Source organism: Malaclemys terrapin, chromosome 2 (assembly GCF_027887155.1).
Source record: "Malaclemys terrapin pileata isolate rMalTer1 chromosome 2, rMalTer1.hap1, whole genome shotgun sequence".
NCBI classification, from domain to species: domain Eukaryota; kingdom Metazoa; phylum Chordata; order Testudines; family Emydidae; genus Malaclemys; species Malaclemys terrapin.
The window spans coordinates 106,712,998-106,733,327 of record NC_071506.1 but is presented as its reverse complement, the minus strand read 5'-3'; the positions used below and the strand labels follow the sequence as shown (position 1 = coordinate 106,733,327).

The 20,330-nt window shown below is 43.3% G+C and overlaps 1 protein-coding gene across 1 annotated transcript in view; it reads left to right on the top strand.

The window, feature by feature from the left end:
- Positions 1-20,330, top strand: part of CDKAL1 (CDK5 regulatory subunit associated protein 1 like 1) — a 774,423-nt gene that overhangs the window by 662,444 nt on the left and 91,649 nt on the right. The gene's annotated exons all lie outside the window — the stretch shown is intronic.

Sequence of the window (20,330 nt, the reverse complement as noted above, 5' to 3'; positions counted from 1 at the left end):
AGATTTACCATGACAAGAACAAGCAATTTTTGAATTGCATTTTCCCCCCTAGGCTAGGATACAAATCAGTGCTATTCATTCTTAGTGAAGGGCCCACTTGTCAGTGGCTGCACTGTCCTGAAGATTCTCTTTTCATTTCAGCTGAAAGGTCAGAGTTATAATTTTGTTGCATTATGAACTGTTAGAGGTTCCTTTTCAAAACCTTGTCACATTCATCTTCCAGATCCCCTTAGACCAGGCTAAAGCCTTTTGTACATAACCATATTTACTTTTTATTTTGGCATCATGTTAGATAAGTGGGACAAAATGCATAGATTAAAAAAAAAATCTTTTCCAGCAACTGAAAAATGCAAAACGTTCCCCAGCAAGTGACAGATGAGAAGAACTAAGAAGACACAGCCGCCACACATATCCCAGCAGCTGTTTGGCCTTGGTTGACTGGAGAACTGGGAATCACTATGTCAAACAGTTTTACATATCCACTTCCTGCAAACTTTTGACAACCTCAGAGACACTCCGGAAGTCAATTTAATGGTTTAATGGTAAACTGCATAGCAGTGTATGTTGGTCACAAAACAGGCATATATGGCCAAGTAACAGGCTGCATTTTGAGATTCAATGGGTGAACAATAGGACTGTAACTCTCCATGATTTGGTATTTTATTGGGGAATAAATTTAGTCCCTGACATAAGCAGACACAAGCCCCAGTTACTTCAAAGTGGAGTTGCGCCCATTTAAATCCCAGCCAAGTTTGGATTTAGAAGAATTAGAAGTGGTGCAGAATAAATTACAATGTGTTTATGAGGGTGGGTTGCCTTAACTTACACTTTCCTGCTAGTTGCTTTTCTTGCTACACCCCCATTGTGCCTCGTTGGTGTAAGTCCTGTAGCTACTATCATTTTGCACATTTTAGATGAAATCCTGGCCTCTCTGAAGTCAATGGCAATACTCCCACTGATTTCAGTAAGGTCAGGATTTCACTGCTTGAATTAATTTTGAATGCCAGATTAGTGCGAGCTGCACTCCTTTGTGAATCATCAGAATTGCAAGGTGAATTGGTAGATAACATGTGCTCTTCCCCGCCCAACACCCATCCTTCGCTCCATATGGAATCATTATTTGAACAATTTTGTATTCCACCTCTTCCACTCCCACTTTCTGTAAATGCCATGAAATTTGATTGTTTCCTACAAAAGAAAAAATACCTCTATTTGCAATGTTCTTCCCCAGGAATTTGTCCAAACTCTTATCGTGTCTTCCATTTAATTGCCATACATTTTTGACATGGTTTATTAGAAGAACCAAATTGGGCACTAAAGTATTACAGATATCCACAGAATTTAAAACTCCTTTTCTGCAAATGTGTATGCCTGCAGATGGCCATTTCTCTCCCTCTACTCTCCTGTAAGGTGTATTCTATAGGTATGTGGACTTTAGACAGAGATTGGCCAACCACTCCTGCCCCATCACTTGTAGAGATCCTTCCGTTTCAGATATGTTATGTTTAATGGTGCTGATAAGATAGGAGGCCTGCTGTTTTGTCTGTCAGTGGTGACAGAAGTAGTGTTTCTAAAGAAGGGAGTATAGGTATGTAATTAATTAATATTGAAGTCCATGGAACTTTGCCAATTTACCTCATCTGAGGGTCTGGCCCATTTTCTGATTTACAATAATGTCTTTCAAAATATCATCTCACCACATATGTGCAGTAATACACAAATGCTACAAATGCATATCTAAGGTTATAGAAAAAGCTGCTGTCCCTTTCTGTTATGATATTGCAGTATTTGCTGAGTAATAGTCATATTAATAGACATACTAATAGGCCAGAAGGACCATTGTGATAATCTAGTCTTACCTCCTGTATAACACAGGCTATAGAACTTTCCCAAAATAATTCCTAGAGCAGATCTTTTAGAAAAACATCCAGACTTGATTTTGAAATTGTCAGTGATGGAGAATCCACTACGACCCTTGTTAAATTACTCTCACTGTTAAAAATTTACACCTTATTTCCAGTCTGAATTTGTCTAGCTTTAACTTCAAGCCATTGAGCCATGTTACACCTTTCTCTGCTAGATTGAAGAGCCCATTATTAAATATTGGTTCCCCATGTACATACTTATTGACTGTAATTGTCATCCCTTAACCTTCTTTTCATTAAGGTAAATAGATTGAGCTCTTTGGGGCATGTTCTCTAATTCTTTAATTTAATAATTTTTTTGGCTCTTCTCTGAACCTTCTTTAATTTATCGACATCCTTCTTGAATTGTGGAAACCAGAATTGGACACAGTATTCCAGCAGTGGTCACACCAGTGCCAAATATGTCCAAAGCTGAATAACCATGCAAAAAGACTCTACTGTAATCTTGACTTTCCCAGTAATTAAAATCTTGATTACAATATTGCATTAATGTAATTTTTAGTATATTAGATTTAAAAGAAGAAATAATAGCCACAATCTGTTGTGCAGAAGAGATGTGTGGTCCATTAACTCGTTCTCTGGAGGTTTATCAGTCATCTACTGGTCAGGCCTGGTCTTCATCATCTTATATGATGTGCCAGGATCATAGTTTATGCAGTTTGGAGATGTCAGGTGAATTTTTGTCACTATTTATACAAAAACTGGAGCATGATATAGCAGGAATCAAACCCAGCACTATTACTAGGTCACTGGACAAGGCATGAAAAATATAAACACTTTCAAAGTAAAAATATCTATTATTATTTTTCCCAAATCTTCCTACATAGTTTTTTCATTTTTATTTATTTTTGTGTGTGAATTTTGCGCTAATTAACTTTTGTATGGAGGCCCAGCAACACCACAAGAGGATATACGGACGGCAAAACATGCCAGTTCTTTGAGTGATAACGTACGTCCATTCCGTTGTAGGTGCACACACCCAGCCCACAATTGTCGGAGAGGTTTTCCTTAGTGCTACCTATTGAGATAGCGCAGGCACCCTCTTCTGCCTCACACTTCTGCACAATGGTATAAAAGATGGCGCCACCCTGACCAGTGTTCCCTCTAATTTTTTCCGTTCAGGTGCGGATTAAATTTTGTTATGTGCACCAATAAGTAGGTGATGTGCGACACATCACCTTCATATTAGGGCACATAACAAAATTCATGTGCTGGGGGTGGGTCTGAGGGGTTCAGAGTGTGGGAGGGGGCTCAGGACTGGGGCCGACAGAGTACGGGGGGGGCTGAGGGCTCTGGCTGGGGGTGTGGGCTCTGGGGTGCAGCCAGGGATGAGGGTTTGGGGTGTGGGAGGGGGGCTTAGGGCTGGGGCATGTGCAGGGGGTGAGGGCTCTGGCTAGGGGTGAAGGCTCTGGGGTGGGGCCAGGGATGAGGATTTTGGAGCGCAGGAGGGAGCACAGGGCTGGGGAAGAGGGTTGGGGTGCAGGGGGTGTGAGCCCTGGATGGGGCTGGGGATGAGGAGTTTGGGATGCAGGATGCCCCGGGGCTGCATTGGGGAGAGACGACTCCCCCCAGCCTCTCCCTGGCTCTGGCAGCTCCAGCAGGGCTGAGCTGGGCCAAGGGAGGGGTGCCTCTCCCCCACCGCAGCAAGTCCGGGGCAGGTGCGTGCTAGGGCTGGTGGAGAGGGGCATCTCTCCCCGCCGCAACCTTGAGCCCCTGTGTGAGGCTTAATAGGTAGCCATGTAGCAATGCATCTTAAAGAGAACTTAGACCTCATAGAATCATAGAATATCAGAGTTGGAAGGGACCTCAAGAGGTCATCTAGTCCAACCCCCTGCTCAAAGCAGGACCAATTCCCAGCTAAATCATCCCAGCCAGGGCTTTGTCAAGCCGGGCCTTAAAAACCTCCAAGGAAGGAGACTCCACCACCTCCCTAGGTAACGCATTCCAGTGTTTCACCACCCTCCTAGTGAAATAGTTTTTCCTGATATCCAACCTGGACCTCCCCCACCGCAACTTGAGACCATTGCTCCTTGTTCTGTCATCTGCCACCACTGAGAACAGCCGAGCTCCATCCTATTTGGAACCCCCCTTCAGGTAGTTGAAGGCTGCTATCAAATCCCCCCTCATTCTTCTCTTCTGGAGACTAAACAATCCCAGTTCTCTCAGCCTCTCCTCATAAGTCATGTGCTCCAGACCCCTAATCATTTTTGTTGCCCTCCGCTGGACTCTTTCCAATTTTTCCACATCCTTCTTGTAGTGTGGGGCCCAAAACTGGACACAGTATTCCAGATGAGGCCTCACCAATGTCGAATAAAGGGGAACGATCACGTTCCTCGATCTGCTGGCAATGCCCCTACTTATACAGCCCAAAATGCCGTTAGCCTTCTTGGCAACAAGAGCACACTGTTGACTCATATCCAGCTTCTCGTCCACTGTGACCCCTAGGTCCTTTTCAGCAGAACTGCTACCTAGCCATTCGGTCCCTAGTCTGTAGCAGTGCATGGGATTCTTCCGTCCTAAGTGCAGGACTCTGCACTTGTCCTTGTTGAACCTCATCAGGTTTTTTTCTGCCCAATCCTCTAATTTGTCTAGGTCCCTCTGTACCCGATCCCTACCCTCTAGTGTATCTACCACGCCTCCTAGTTTAGTGTCATCTGCAAACTTGCTGAGAGTGCAGTCCACACCATCCTCCAGATCATTAATAAAGATATTAAACAAAACCGGCCCCAGGACCGACCCTTGGGGCACTCCACTTGAAACCGGCTGCCAACTAGACATGGAGCCATTGATCACTACCCGTTGAGCCCGACGATCTAGCCAGCTTTCTATCCACCTTACAGTCCATTCATCCAGCCCATACTTCTTTAACTTGGTGGCAAGAATACTGTGGGAGACAGTATCAAAAGCTTTGCTAAAGTCAAGAAATAACACATCCACTGCTTTCCCCTCATCCACAGAGCCAGTTATCTCATCATAGAAGGCAATTAGGTTAGTCAGGCACGACTTCCCCTTCGTGAATCCATGCTGACTGTTCCTGATCACTTTCCTCTCCTCTAAATGTTTCATAATTGATTCCTTGAGGACCTGCTCCATAATTTTTCCAGGGACTGAGGTGAGGCTGACTGGCCTGTAGTTCCCCGGATCCTCCTTCTTCCCTTTTTTAAAGATGGGCACTACATTAGCCTTTTTCTAGTCATCTGGGACCTCCCCCGATCGCCATGAGTTTTCAAAAATAATGGCTAATGGCTCTGCAATCTCACCCGCCAACTCCTTTAGCACCCTCGGATGCAGCGCATCCAGCCCCATGGACTTGTGCACGTCCAGTTTTTCTAAATAGTCCCGAACCACTTCTTTCTCTACAGAGGGCTGGTCACCTTCTCCCCATGCTGTACTGCCCAGTGCAGCAATCTGGGAGCTGACCTTGTGCGTGAAGACAGAGGCAAAAAAATCATTGAGTACATTAGCTTTTTTCCACATCCTCGGTCACTAGGTTACCTCGACCCTCCTTAGTTCCTTTCTACCACCCGTGACAATTGTTGGAGTGTGTGTGGTTTTTGCTAGTGCAAATTTTCCCCTGCTTCTTGTATATAATACCCAGTTTTGGTATTTAGAGTATTTGTAAGATTGTAGATAGTTTTGAAGTAGACTTAATGTTAAGTATCAGGTTTTTTAAGTGTTTGGTCACACCAGTTCCCATCATGGTACTGGTATCGTAGCCAGGGAAGCTGTGGTCACTGGACTTCAAGCCCCTTCACTTCTATACTAATAAGTTGATGCCACGGAGTAATCTGGACCCTAGCTGCCTTAAGTGCCTTGTTAGAATAGCATATTAGTGGTAGGTGTCATATTTGTAGGGGATTTTAAGCATCGGTCCAAAAAAGACAGAGTGGCCAGGCTCAAGTTTCTTCTAATGGAAGCAGCACTACGTCCACTGCATCGGAGTCTTCCTGCCCAGAGTGGGCACCAAGCACATCCACCTCTGTTAGGAGCCCTCCCCCTGCATAGACTGAACCAAGAGACTGATCTCTGTGACTGGTACCAGCAAAGAGACACCATACGTTGGCCAGGAACTCAGTACCTGAGAGTTCAAGATCCTCAGCACTGAAGTCCAGTGGAAACAAAGGCAGTGGAGTGTGCTTAGCCTCTCAATACTGGTTTCCCTGGCAACCCATGTCTCATTATGCCTAATACCGCTGTCTAATGTACTAGCATCTAATGTTCCTGTTCTGGCACCAGCACATGTGGTACTGAGAGTATCTTCAACCACAGTGCCTCTGAAGATAATGTCGTCTAGCGAAAAGAGCCAGGATTTCACCAGTACTACCCTCTCCAGAGTCTGACTGGCTTGCCCTAGTGCTGACAGGTTCAGCTCCCCATTGGTCAGAGGAAGCAGACTCATCATCAGATTCCAAGATAGGCTCTATGTCTCACAGTCTAGTCGCATACAGCATACTTATTCAGGCACTAGCCAACCTTGGGACCTACCAGGGCCTTGGTTTTGGCCAGCATTCAAAGACCAATGACCCAAACATAATTGGGTCTCAGGGCCGTACCAGTGGCCATTCTGAAACCCTTGGGGTTTCCAGTGGCCTCCAGGTCATCCCCACATCCCTCTCATTCTACTGCTTTGGGCAGGCATTGGGAGCAGCCACATCAAATTCAGCAAGTGTCCACCCCAGTATCTGGCCCAGTACCGAGCAAGAGGAAGTCCACTCAGCAGATCTGCCCTAAGAGTATGCTCCACCTCATCCGTTTTGGCTTCCTTTTCCTTGTCATCAGATGAGGCAGTGGTATCGGAGACCACTTCTCCTCCACCAGATGATTGCAAAGCCCATCAAGACTTATTGAGGAGGATGACTGCAGCTCTGGATATCCAGCCAGAGAAGGTCCAAGATAAGTCACACAGACTCATGGATGTCTATGCCTCAGCGGGTCCCTCCTGAATAGCTTTCTCAATAATGAAGCTAACTGACCAGCCTGTGCGGCAGGGAGGAAACCAGGTGATGGCAGCAATGAATGCTTAAATCACTGGGTATTTATACACCAGCAGCAAAAAGAAAGCCATTTCATCCACAGCAGTCCCACCAATACCTGGATTTCATGCCTCATACCCAGGACCTGTCCAGAGAGAAGCACAGAGGCTACCTCACTTTCTAATGATTGGTCTCTCACCATGGATCACTGGGTCTTAAGCACGGTGGAAGTGGGATACACCCCTCAGTTTGTTTCTGTTCCCCACTCCAATCACCTTTTCCTCTTCAGGGACCATTTCAACAAGATTATTCTATTGCAAGAGGTGCAATCCCTCCTTCTCATAGGGGCCATAGATGAAGTTCCCCCTTTTCTCAGAGGAGAGGGATTTTATTAATGTTATTTCCTAAAACTGAAAGCAAAAGGGATTGTCAAAACTATTTTAGATCTAAGAGAGTTCAACAAGTTCCTAAAAAGAATAAAATTCCAGATGGTCACTCTGGCTTCATTACTCCTTCCCTGGCCCCTGGTATACTGTCCTCAACTTAGAGAATGTGTATTTTCATGTTGCAACTCATCAGCACCACTGATGCATTCATGGTAAATGGATCCCATTGCCCATTTGCAGTGCTACCCTTTGGCCTGTCAGCAGTCCCTCACGTGTTCACAAAATAAATAGCTGTGGTAGCCGCATTCCTGCGAAGGTCAGGAGTACACGTGTTGCCTTAGCTAGTTGACTGGCTGGTGAGAGGCCAGTCCAGGTCTCAGCTGCTGTCCAGTACACCCATTATCCAGCCCTCCTTCAAAGCACTGGGTCTACTAATCAGCATGAACAAATTGATCCTGACTCCTAATAGAATTGATTGGAGTGGTCCTGGACTCTACTAAGTCCCAGGTCTTCCTGCCAAAGTTGACATTCCAAACAATATGGACTATTGCTCTAGATCTAAAGGCATGTCCTCTCACTACAATATGAAACTGCCTCAAGCTTCTAGGTCACACGGTGGCGTGCACTTACATGACGCAGCATGCCAGGCTGTGCTTCAGAAAGCAACAAGGTTGGTTAGCTTTGATGTATCCATTGGTCCATCATTGTATAGAAATGGTGGTTTAGGCCAAATCAGGTCTTGTCCTCCCTAGTTCAGTGGACAGAACCCTTGAATGTTTGAATGGGAGTCCCCTTTGCTCTTCTGCGACCAATGCTCACCTTAGTTACAAATGCGTCAGCCCTAGGTTGGAAGGCTCACTTGGGATCCTTGCAGACCAAGATCTTTGGTTTACCCAAAATCTGAAGCTACTTAAATTTCAGAGAATTGCAAGCTATCCATTTAGCTTGCATGATCTTTCTTTCACATATTAAGAGGAAGAATTTGTTGGTGCTAACAGACAACACAGCAGCCATGTTCTATGAGAACAGACAAGGGGGAACCCAGTTGATGCAGTTGTTCCGGGAAGCAATTCTGCTTTGGGATTTCCCCATTGCTAACTTCATCAGGGTGCAGAATGCTGTGGCAGATCACCGAAGCAGGTCATTCACTGATTACCACAAGTTCAGATGTGGCCAAATCCATTTTCCAGCTATGGAGGACTCCCTAAGTGGACCTTTCAGAGTGGTAGCCGTGTTAGTCTGTATCAGCAAAAACAACGAGGAGTCCTTGTGGCACCTTAGAGACTAACAAATTTATTTGTGCATAAGCTTTTGTGGGCTAGAACCCCACAAGGGCCAACAGAAAATGTCATCAGTTTTATTTCCGAGTGGATCCAGCTCAGGTTTTTGACAGATGCCTTCCTGCTACCCAGGATGAACAGCCTCCAGTTCTGCTCTTGCCCAAGGTCTTGTCCAAAATCAGACAAGACCAGGCTCACCCTATACTTACAGCCCCAATGTGACCCAGACAACACTGGGTTCTCAGCTTTACTAGCCCTATTGGTCAGACCTCCACTGTCACTCGTGTTGGAGGCAGATGTGAACTCTGAGGACCACAGCCGCCACTTCCATCCCAACCTGCAGGCCCTTTAATGGCCTGGATGCTTCATGGCTGATGCCCTTGGAAGGCATTGTTCTAAGGAGATACAGAAAGTGCTTCTAAATAGTAGAAAGCCTTCTACTAGGGTTAATTACCTCATAAAATGGAAAAGATTCTCCATCAGATCCCACCAGAAAGATGTCTTCCTGGTCCAGGCTCCCATACATCATGTATTGGCCATTAGTTTCATCAGGGACCACCTAGCAGCTTTTTCGGTTTTCCACCCTCCTGTTAATAACCAGGATCTTTTGCAATCCAATGTTTGACAGATTTTTGAAACATCTGAACAGGTTGTATCCATAGGTAGAAGATCTTGCCCCCCTATGGAACTTGAACTTAGTACTAACAGAGCTGATGTGTCCCCCTCTTTGGCGACCTGTTAACTGCTGCACCTTTCAATGAAAGCGACTTTTTTATTGCTGTTACATCATCCAGGAGAGTGAGGAAATTGTGAGCTCCAGTATCAGAAACTCCCTGTCTTCTATAGAGACAAAGTTAACCTTTGCCCTCACCTGAAGTTCCTTACTAAAGTAGTTTCCAGTTTTCATATTAATCAAGCAATTTATTTACCAACTTTCTTCTCAAAACCTCATATGCATAAAGATGAAGAAAAGCTCCATACTCTGGACATTAGAAGATCTTTGGCTTTTTACCTGGATCAGACTAAGCTGTTTAGGTAATCGTTGCAGCTGTTCATCATGATTGCAGACAGAATGAAGGGCCCTCCAGTATCCTCCCAAAGAATCTCTTCCTGGATATTCGCTTGTACTCATTTATGCTACCCGTTGTCTAACGTGATGCCCCCAAGTAGAGTGTTGGCCCCCTCAACTGGGTCTCAACTGTGGCCTTTCTGGCTTATGTGCCCATCTTGGACATTTGTAAGGTGGCAACCTGGTCACCAGTCCGTACGTTTGCCTTTTATTATGCCATCTCTCAAAAGTCCAGAGATGGTGCCGGATTTGAATGTATGAAACCCTGCTCAACTAGACTCTAAGCCCACCTCCAGGTCGAACTGCTTGTGAGTCACCTACAGTGGAATGGACATGTGCAATAACTCTAGGAAGAAACAGTTACCAACCTTTTTCCAAAAATAGATGTGTTTCACATGTTCATTCCACAACCCATCCTCCTTCCCCTCTCTGTTGTCCAGTAAAAAGGAACTAAGCGGGGTCAGGGGCAGCTCCACCCTTTATACCATTGTGGAACAGAGGTAACAAAGAATACGTGCACCACCATGACAGGTACTGCTGAAGGAAAAATCTCAGACAACTGTGTGCTGGGCACGCATACACTTACAGTGGAATAGACACTGCAACACATCTCAAAGACCAACAGTTACGGAAAAGGGTTAGTAACTGTTTCTTATCCTGAACATTCTTAAGATTTGGGCCACAAATCACTGCACCTTTGTGCATTCCTGCCACATGGGAGCCTGCGTGTCTTCCAGTGTGTCCCCCCACATATACATGCAACTTGCATCAGAGCTGGGTATGTTTCTTTAATATGGCTGCGGGGGCTGAGCTTTTTTAGTAGTTTTCTTTCATTGTTACACAGATAGAGAATATTGTTTTCTATTGCCACGTTACAGGCCACTGGTCAAGGAGGCTTTCTCTACCTATAGATAGTCCCCATCTTTTCAAAAAAACATGCTTTGGTACCATTTCTAATTTTATTAGTTCCTCATACAGTCCATTTCTAAGTCCTTGGAACTTAAAGCCTGGGAGATGATTATTTCCATCCCAGTAGGAGATCTTTTAAAATCCATCTACATTTTCAGGGTTAAGTGTTTAATGTTTCAGCTGAAGACTGGTAAACGTGGGAACAGGAGTTAAATTGAATTTCTTACACAGTGTCTGTTCTTTTTAGTATAATTGTCCTATTGGCCTTAAATGTGTTTTCTCACATTTGGAGTTTCCGGGGGGGGAAATCTGGAGGTTTTTTTCCCCTAGTCAGAATAAATATGGAGAGGGTGTCTGGCTGACTTTGCTTCTGGCAACGTCCCAGATTGTAAGTATATGTTTAGGCCCCTTCTTTTCTCTGTGTTCCAGAGAATGTCATCTACATTTACAGCTCTATGTAAATAATAATAATAATGTACTGATAGCTCAGAAACAGTTCAATGGATTTCTATGAAAACTTTAAAAAAAAGTGATTGAGTTAACAATAAGTCCTGAAAATATGCAGACTACAAGATAATTTTTTTAATGTTATAAAAGTGACTGAAAATATGACTGCGAGCTATTGCCTCTCTCAACCAAAATTATTAGGAATTTTACTGTTGTGAAAGCAGAGCTTATTTAACAGACCTCTCCAAATGCTATTTTCTCTGCATCCAAGTTGGAGTAGACGTTGACATGTGAGATGACTGCAGGCTGTGAATTTTCAAAGGGGTTTAAAGTAACAAGACCACCCCAGTTGCTCAGCTAATGCTGCTGCTGCTGCTGTTGGAAGGAACTCTACAAGAACTCTACAAGTTGAATTGCAGAGGCAGAAAAGTAATTGAGGAGATTTTTTCAGGAAATAGCTTATGAACAAACTTTGCCCAAGAGCTTTTTGGTCACTGCCATGAAAGAAATCGAGAAAATGCGCCTAAAAGGAATCTGGTATAGATTTTGATGCAGTGCTGTGGGTTTTCTGTTCTGTATTTTTCTGGGGTGGTTTAAATAAATGTCATCTATGCCTTTCCTAACAAACTACAGTGTTCCATCCATTGCCTAAGAAGTTTTAAAAGACTACTAAGTAATTAAATTGATTTCCAGCAGCTTTGGTTATAAAGACACCAGGTTGCATTCAGGGTAGGCTAGTAACAAACAAATGATGTAGTTTTAATCAAAGGGAGCTGAGTAATTTGGGGCATCCAGCCGGTTTTTGCTGTAAGGGCCACATCAGAAGATGCTTTAATAGATGTCCTCGCAACACAGATGTCATGCAGCGCCTTGTGTTGATGCTAATGTATAGGCCCTGATCCCACTCTTGTTTTTCATTAATTAGAAGAAAATAGAGCTAGAGGACAAGTGACTCTGTGGTCTTAGACTTTCCCGCCATGTATTAATGACAAGAAACTTCTTATTGAACCGTGAGAAGGTGACCTTGCATGTAATTGAATGATTCCTTCCTTTAGGATTGAATGTGACCAAAAATCTTTTTCCTTAAACTTAGCATGCTGTTAGAGATGCATTGTGTGAGGCGGTACGTACATAAAGCTCAGATTTGGATATCTCTTTAAAGGAAGATTGCCCCATCTTGTGTTACAGAAATGGACATTTTGATTCCTAAACTCATTCTTAATTGTAGTGACTCTATCATTTTGAGAGAAGCTGCCCTTGAATCCATTAAATGATAATATATGAAGGTATCTCTTTCTACAGAGCTGCAAATGCTGATGATCACTGTGATGTGATTCTCAAATGGATGATAATGCCCACTGAAATGAGTACTGCAAAAAAGAACAGGCCTCGTATTTTCTGAGGACCAAACTGAAACACACTAATAAATAATTACCAATTTCACCGCTGTGCATTACTGCAGTGGTCCACAGAGAAGTTATTTTAAGTATTAATGTTATATGAGCCTACAGGTACCTGAGAGTGGAAACTTCTTAATGTTCCCAGTAAATTGGCTTTACAGAATAATTGATTTGTTAAGTACATTAATTTAAAAAACAAATTTAACAAATCAGTTTTTCTGCATGAAAACCAAAATATCCCCTCTTTTGACTTCCGGATAAATGTTTGTGTTGGTTTTGACCTATAAATCCTTCATTGGTCTGAAACCTGCCTGCCTTCCTCCCATGCCATACTGCCACAGTTGAGATCTATGGAGGCTCTTAAAGTGCACCCCCTCATTAAAAAAGAGAGCCAGCTGAGTGTTCCCTGTGACATCCCCTTTTCTTTGGAATGCTCTCTCAGCTTGGTCAGATATAATCCACATCTAGGTTGATTTTCCTGGCAAGCCATAAGACCCATCTGCTCATTCATGCATGTGTGCAGTGATATGGTTGTTGGGGACAGGGGGCATTTCTGCCTTGGAGGGAAGTGTGAGGTGGGAGTTTCAATCTATATTGGGTCTGTTAATTGGAGAGCACGTGTTTGAGGATAGGGTGGGTTTGAGCTGAGGCTTTTCTGTGCATTGTAATTTTAATCTCTGTCAAGGGTGTGTGGATGTTCTTTTGTATATGCAATTTTAAAATGACTGACAATTACAAAGGAGCATAAACCTCTTTAATAACTAAAGAAACAGATTGGTGCACTGCGGTCATCTGTTTAATTAAATCCTTTAGCATTAATCAAGGATACTTCTAAAAGTATCAGAAGTTATTGAAACACCCAGCACATTAATTGGTAGTTAAGGTAAGCAGCTAACCACTGCTGCTGTAAAAATGCTACTTTTTGCCACTGGTTATGCAATGTCAATGACTAAATTAACTAAAATGTTCCACCTTTAAAATGTGACCATTTCCTTGAATCCCTGTTCTTTTGGGGACTTTGAATTCTGTAGTAATCACATTTATATTTCAATGTACTCAGTAAAGATACAAAATCATAAGGTTCTAGGGTTCTCCAACCCTCATTTATACTGTTGGCTTTGGATAATTACTTTGTTGCCCTTTGTCCAGTTTGACTGTCTTCTGAGTCCCATACATTTTTCAGGTCTGTTCTTCTGTCATTTTAGAGAGAACTGGTTTAAGTTGTTTTCTATTATGTTCATAAATTTTATTAGGAAACAAAGACAATTTTTTCTTTAACTTCATTAATAAGTGTGTGAATCACTAAGCCCAAAAAATGATGCTATCCAGATAGTTGGATATTGATTATTTATGCTGGAATTGTATATTGTTACTGGAGCCCCCTCTAGAGAACTCTTTGTACCAGTGCTCTCGATAAAACGATAAATAACCCATTCGCCTAAACTGTGAGAGGATGAAAACAGGAATTACACTTTGGGTAGTATGTTTATAATGCACAATCTAGTATAAACCATGATAGAATAAGAGCTATTTAGTTAGCTGAGCCTGCTTTATTTGTGAGAATTTGTTTCTGGTTTTTTAAAAATATTTCAATTTAATCAGATAATTAAACAATAAAGAACCAATTCTGCCCTCAGATACACAGGCCCTGCTTGAGATTGTGCCTGTTTATGTTATGGGAGAACTGAGTCTTTATTGTTTAGCAAACTCATTTCAATTAAAGGCAGAAATTTCAGTAAAGGGTTCCTACATTGTGCCTGCAAGGTAAATGTTCAAAGATGCAAACAAATATTATGAGTAGTACGCAATATGCAATTACACATGCAAGTGAAGCAGTTGAAATTGTGTACACAGAATGTGCAGTTATATGTGTTCTGCATGCGCAATTACTTGCTTGCGTCTGAACAAAAACATTTTGCTGGTACTACCTAGGTACCTATTTTTTTAAAAAAATATTTGGTTGTAGAATTCTGGCCTTACTAGGTCCCAGAGCTGACAGGCTGTGCTTAGCATCGAAGGCCTAAATAAAAATAGGCATTGTGATAATGTGTCCACAACCCACTAGATCTGACAGCGGTTAAGGTGGCTAGGCAGGCCAATTAACTTCCCAGGCTGCACCTGGAGGAGGAGCCAGGGAGCGGGGATTAATTAGGCAAGGCTCAGCTGGACAGGAACAGGAGAGGCCTATATAGAGGTCAGCAGCTGGGGCTCTAGGGAAGTAGTCTGGGAGTAGGGAGGTGTGTTTGGGGCTATAGAGGCAAGTAGCCTCCAGTCCCTCCCTGGAAGAAAGGAGTTGTGCAGCTGGCAAACCCAGAGATGGGGGAGAGCTAGAAAGGTAGAAAAGGCTCAGGGGAAAAGCAGCAAGGCATAGGTTAGCACAGACCTTGGCTGCCAACCTATGCTAACCTTGGCTGTATTCCTGAGCTGGAATCCACAGTAGAGGGTTGGCCTGGGTTCCCCTACTAGCCACTGAGGAAGTGGCATGAACCAGGCAGTAGAGAGCAGGTTGTCTGGGACAGTTCCCCCTGAAAGACTTTGATACCCCAGAAGGAGAGGACCCTTGTGACCTGGCCGGAGGACCAAGTCACAAAGAAGAAGCTGCACCTCCTGCAGCAAGAGAGAAAGATAGGTGAAGAGACCGCTAGAGGAGGGCCCAGCACCTGGAAGGAGCTAATCCCCAGAGCAGCCAGGAGGCGTAGCAGTGAGTGGAGCCCGTGACAGCAACTCTTTTAGAAGAAAACACACAAAATCTTTTTGAAAAGTTCACCATTCTACAGTAATGGCCCATTTGTTTACTGTAGAATTCAGTGTGTCTTGTACAGGAAGGGTTGTTTCAGCCAAGGATCCAAATGTTCTGATGGTTCTTCAAAACTGATTTCAATCTCTGTGGGTGGGGAACCGGACTGAAAACTGAGTGAGATTTTCTATTCATCCTGGTTTTGCTCAAGTTGGAAATATCACAAGAGCAGATTTTTTCCCTTACTTGTTTCCACTTGTGTTTCCTGCCACACCCAGACTAGTCAGTGAGAAGGGTATTGCTGTTGGTGACTGGGAAGTCACATTTGTTGTTGTTCAGAGGGCAGTTTTGCAAGAGTGAGAGAATGTAGAGATGTACAGCCCATTGCTCTACTCCCTGAATGTTACCATGTCTGCTCCATTATCAGTATTACCCTGTGGGCTCAATAATGCAAGATACTGAGCTCATCTTCTTCAGTATGAGTGTCCTCCCCTCAGTTGCAGTTAATGGGAATTGACAGTGCTTAGCACTTGCAGGATTTGACCTTATCTCCTGATTTAAAGGAGTCAATATATAAATTGCATTGCTGCTTTTTGCTGCCTTTCTCTACAACCCCTCAACTCCAGAGAAATTCTGATGTGGGAAAAATCCTAAGTGTAAGAGAAACAAAACAGCTCTTAGACCAGCATCCAGCTGCAAGTCAAGGACCAGTACTGCTGCCATATAAAGTCAATTCAAGGGGGAGTTTAAGTGCTCTCTACTTACTTAAAACTGTCTCAGGAAGTTTTCTGAAACCCAAGAAAGGCAACTGTGACAGCATCAAGTGGGTTAGAACTAAGAAACTGGGTGGGGTGGTGAGAAAGTTTTAAGAATAGAGGGCAGCTAATTTTAGCTCCTGGAACTTAGGGACTTTCCAATGCTGGCAGTATGTGTGGTGTTACTTAGGATACATACCAAGAATATTTAGTGCTGACTGCTGAGTGTATTGGAGAAAAGTCACTGTGCAGCGTCTGTCATTCAAAGGAAATATACCGGGCAGTAGTACGCTGGTTCAACAGTCATTTTTCAGGCAATGAACACTGACGTTTGTAATGTGAAAAGAGCAGAACAATAAAAAAGATGAAAACGCATACACAAAAACTTGTCTTTTCTTAGTCCTCCATTTGTACACATGGCCAGCAATGAACAGCTATAATAGCAATGGCACCGTAAGGTATGTGAGCAGTTGGGGCCAGTACTATCTATTGCAGGGGTGGCCAACCTGAGCCTGAGAAGGAGCCAGAATTTACCAATGTACATTGTCAAAGAGCCACAGTAATACGTCAGCAGCCCCCATAAGCCCCCCCTCCCGCCACTCCCAGCACCTCCTGCCCGCTGGCAGCCCTGCCAATCAGCACCTCCCCCTCCCTCCCCATGTCTCCTGCCCGCTGCTGTTTTGCAGTGTACAGGGGAAGGGGTGGAGTGGGGGCAGGGCCTGGGGTTGAGCAGTGGAAAGTTAGCACCTGTAGCTCCAGTCCCAGAGTCAGCACCTATGCAAGGAGACGCATATTAACTTCTGAAGAGCCGCATGTGGCTCCGGAGCCACAGGTTGGCCACCCCTGATCTGTTGCTATTGGTGTGCATGATGCTTTGCAAGCAAATGAAAAGTTATTGTGTCTGCAATGAAAAATATACTCTAATGTAACCTGCAAATGCAGCAAAAATGGCAAAAGAACAAGGTGAATGGGATTGGGGGGACTGCTGCTCTAAGGGGAACACTGACTTGTTGAGTGAAATATTGGCCCCATTGAAGTCAATGGGAGATTTGCTCTAGACTTGAATAGAGCCAGGATTTCCTTCCTCCTTTCCCATTAGTTCTGACTGATTTGCCCATATAACTCAAATACCATGAGTGAAGAATCTTTGTAAGTCTTTGTGGAAGAAGTGGGTTTTAAGGAGCTGAGGTGAATGAAGACACTGTGATTGACTGGTGCACAAGGAAACTAGTCTTAGCATGAGGCAGTATGGGAAAATGCATGAAGTTGGAAGAGGGAGAAGAATAACTAGAGTGGTTGGGGGAAGGCTGGTGGCAAACAAAGGAAGTGAATGGTGGATTAAGAAGAATTCAAAGCAGAAGGCATAAACAGGAATGGAATTGTGCAGAGCCTTGGAAGTCAGAATCAAAAGCTGAACTTGGTGTGAAAGATAAGTGGGCAAAGAGGGGGAACAGTGGCAGGAGTGGCAGTCTTGTCGTCTGTGTGAGGGACTGGTTGACAGTTTGTTGGCAGTGCAGAAGAAGTGGGTTTTGCTTGAGCTTCCTTTTTACAAGGGATGGGAAATCAGTGAGGCAGAGGGAAGGGGCAGGCTGCGCACATAGCTATGATGATGACAGCAAAGGATTATCCACCATCTGAGCCAAGTACTGGGAAGAAACAATGCAAATATACTGCAGAGCTGTAACAAAAACAGAGGCCTCCAATCTTACAACTGGTTATATTTCAGAACAGCAAAATAAGTAGCCTTCATGGACACTCTGGGACTCCAGGCTGTCACCTAATACTCCTTGTACTGCATTAATTTTAAAAAGTTTATGCCAGTGGTGACTTGTTGGTAGTGCATGGTCTAAATCTACTAGAGTTTGTGAAGAGGGATCCAGTGTCCAACACACACACTATCCTTCTAATAACAACTTCCTGCAGCATATACTGGAGCAAAGATGAATTGGTGTGAAAATTCAAAGTGAGCATCCAAGGTTTGGGTATTAGCTTGGCTGTTTGGTTTTTCAGCAAGGTTGGAGATCTCATAAGAATTGGGACTTCCTTCAGTACATCCTTGCAGCAGCTGGAATGGGAATACAGTGCCACAAGAAGTTCTGAGACCAGGAAAGCTCAGATGGGTGCAAAAACTAATTTAAAAAATAAGACTGGGCTTTTCAGAGGATCCCAAGGGAGTTAGGCACCCAGCTCCCATTGAAAGTCAATAAGATTTGGGTGCCTATCTCTTTTCAGCTCCTCTTCCAGACCTTTTTTTTCCAAGATTCCAAGATCTGGCTCTGAGTTTGGGGTAAAATTTCTGGTCAGTTTATATGTTATCCAAGCTAGTTTGCCCCTGGTGTCTATGTGGTGTTCACTGATGAATTGGAGTGTGGCTGTGTTCTGTGTCTTCCCACTCTCCTAATACTGCATGGCCTGATTGTGCTCTGTAAGTGCTAGGTATCATCATCACCATCATAGAGAATTCCCTTTACAGTTGAACAGAGGAACACACACAGTCCACATGGTGTAAATAAACAGCCTTGCTTTTATTAACTACCTCCTTTAAACCTGGTCTTCAAAAATAAATTGCCCTATTTTTTTAATCCACTACCAGGAAAATGTACTAGTTAGCACAGTGCCACGTGTAAATATATCTTCAAGTGAAAAGCTGGACCTGACTGGGACAAAGAGCTTTATTAGAGGGAATAACTACTTATATGTTTTGAGTGTATAATGTTTTTGGGTTAGATATAGATGGCCTCAAAATGTAATAATCAGCTTAAAATGTATACATGTTCTTAAAATATATATTCTAAAAAACCCCAAAAGATTCATGGGCTATAAAGTGCAAATTGATACCTGTGCAAGGCTGGCTTCAGAGCTTTTGGTGCCACCAGTGAGACAAGATTATAGGTGGTGATGTTGTTAATATCATTGGCATGCAAGAATAAGAAGCAGGAACAGTTTCTGATGTATCATGAAAAATTTAAACACTTGGCAGAGTTGGAAGATAGAGTTTGTGTGTTACAGTGAAGGGCACAAGAAAATATGATTTTTATTTTTATTTTTAGTTGGTGATACATTTGTGACAGATCTGGCAATTTTCTGCAATATCCTGGAAAAACCTTATGGAATTAAGTGTCATATCTTTAGAGTTCATCATATTAAAAATGCAAAATGTGTATGTATTATTGTGTTTCCTCCAAATACTTGGAGGAAAGGAAGGCAGGGTCTCAGTTCCAAACCCAACCTTCTGAATCTGTGCCCTAAGGGGAAACCTATTGTCTCTGAGGACAAGATCAGGGGCCCACACTGGAGAAAAAAGTGATCACAGATTCAAAGGGGCGTTTGTTCTGAGCTTACAGTTTTTATGAACTTGTGACCACAGAAAAAACTTCTGGTGAGGTTTGAAGGACTGTTCACAGGCTTGTTGAGTTGGGGTAATCTCTGGTAAGCTTACTAGCATGTGTGTAGGTTCTTTGTTTTTAATCTTTTCTTTCTGATGCTTTTATCTTAAGAATAAATGTACTTGCTTAGAAAGAGCTGTGTGGTAACTTATAACGCTTTGTATACCTCTGAGGAGAAGGCAAAACAGTCCTGCATAGGCAATCTGTCTTGCTGCTGAATTCACAGTGTAGACAGGGATGGAATTGGAGAGATGAGAGATGACAGCTGGGGAGCTGGAAGCTTTAGAGTAGGTGCCCTTGCTGGACCATAAGGGGGAAATACAGGTGAAGTTGCCCTGAACTGTGACTCACTTGGAAGTGACTTCTCTTTTAGTTTCTTTCAAGGCTGTTTGTTTGAAATCCCCACAAGCTTGCATCTGGCTATAAATTCCACTACACTGCAATGCTAGTTTATATGGATCCTGCTTATAAACACCCTGTATCCTCCTATTGAGTTGAAGTTGTGTTCCCGAGTGCATGCAGTAGTTGGCAGTTGAGGGGGTTAAAGGATTTTACGTGTGCTATTTTGTTCTGAGCCAAAGTGAGAGGCCTCAATGGGTATCTTCAGTTGTAAGCCATAAGCTTAGTTCCCCTTACTGCCTGACTTGATCCTGTGCGGGGTGGGAGAGGGGAACACAATGTTTTACTGGAAAAGTCTTTTCATAAGGACAGAAGGTTAAGAAGTAAACCTTTGCTAATTGAAGATGAAGCTAAACCAAACAAAGACTTGGTTTATATCTGTAACTGAAAATAGCTTAACTTACTATTTTGCTCTGCCAGTTACGGAGAGACAGCACATTTTATGGCTCTAAAACACAGCGAGCAGTCAGGAAAGGTGGAAGTTTAACCTCTGTTCTGCAAAACTCTGTCCTTCCTTGTTCCTTACTCATCCAGGGGAGAGACCTTTCAATTTGAGCTGTGCTGTGCTGTCCCATTGCATTTCCTGTGATATATTTAACTGAACGTTTTTTTTTTTTTGCAATATTTCTTTTGGGAGACAAAAGGGCTGTTTGTTGTTTTTCTG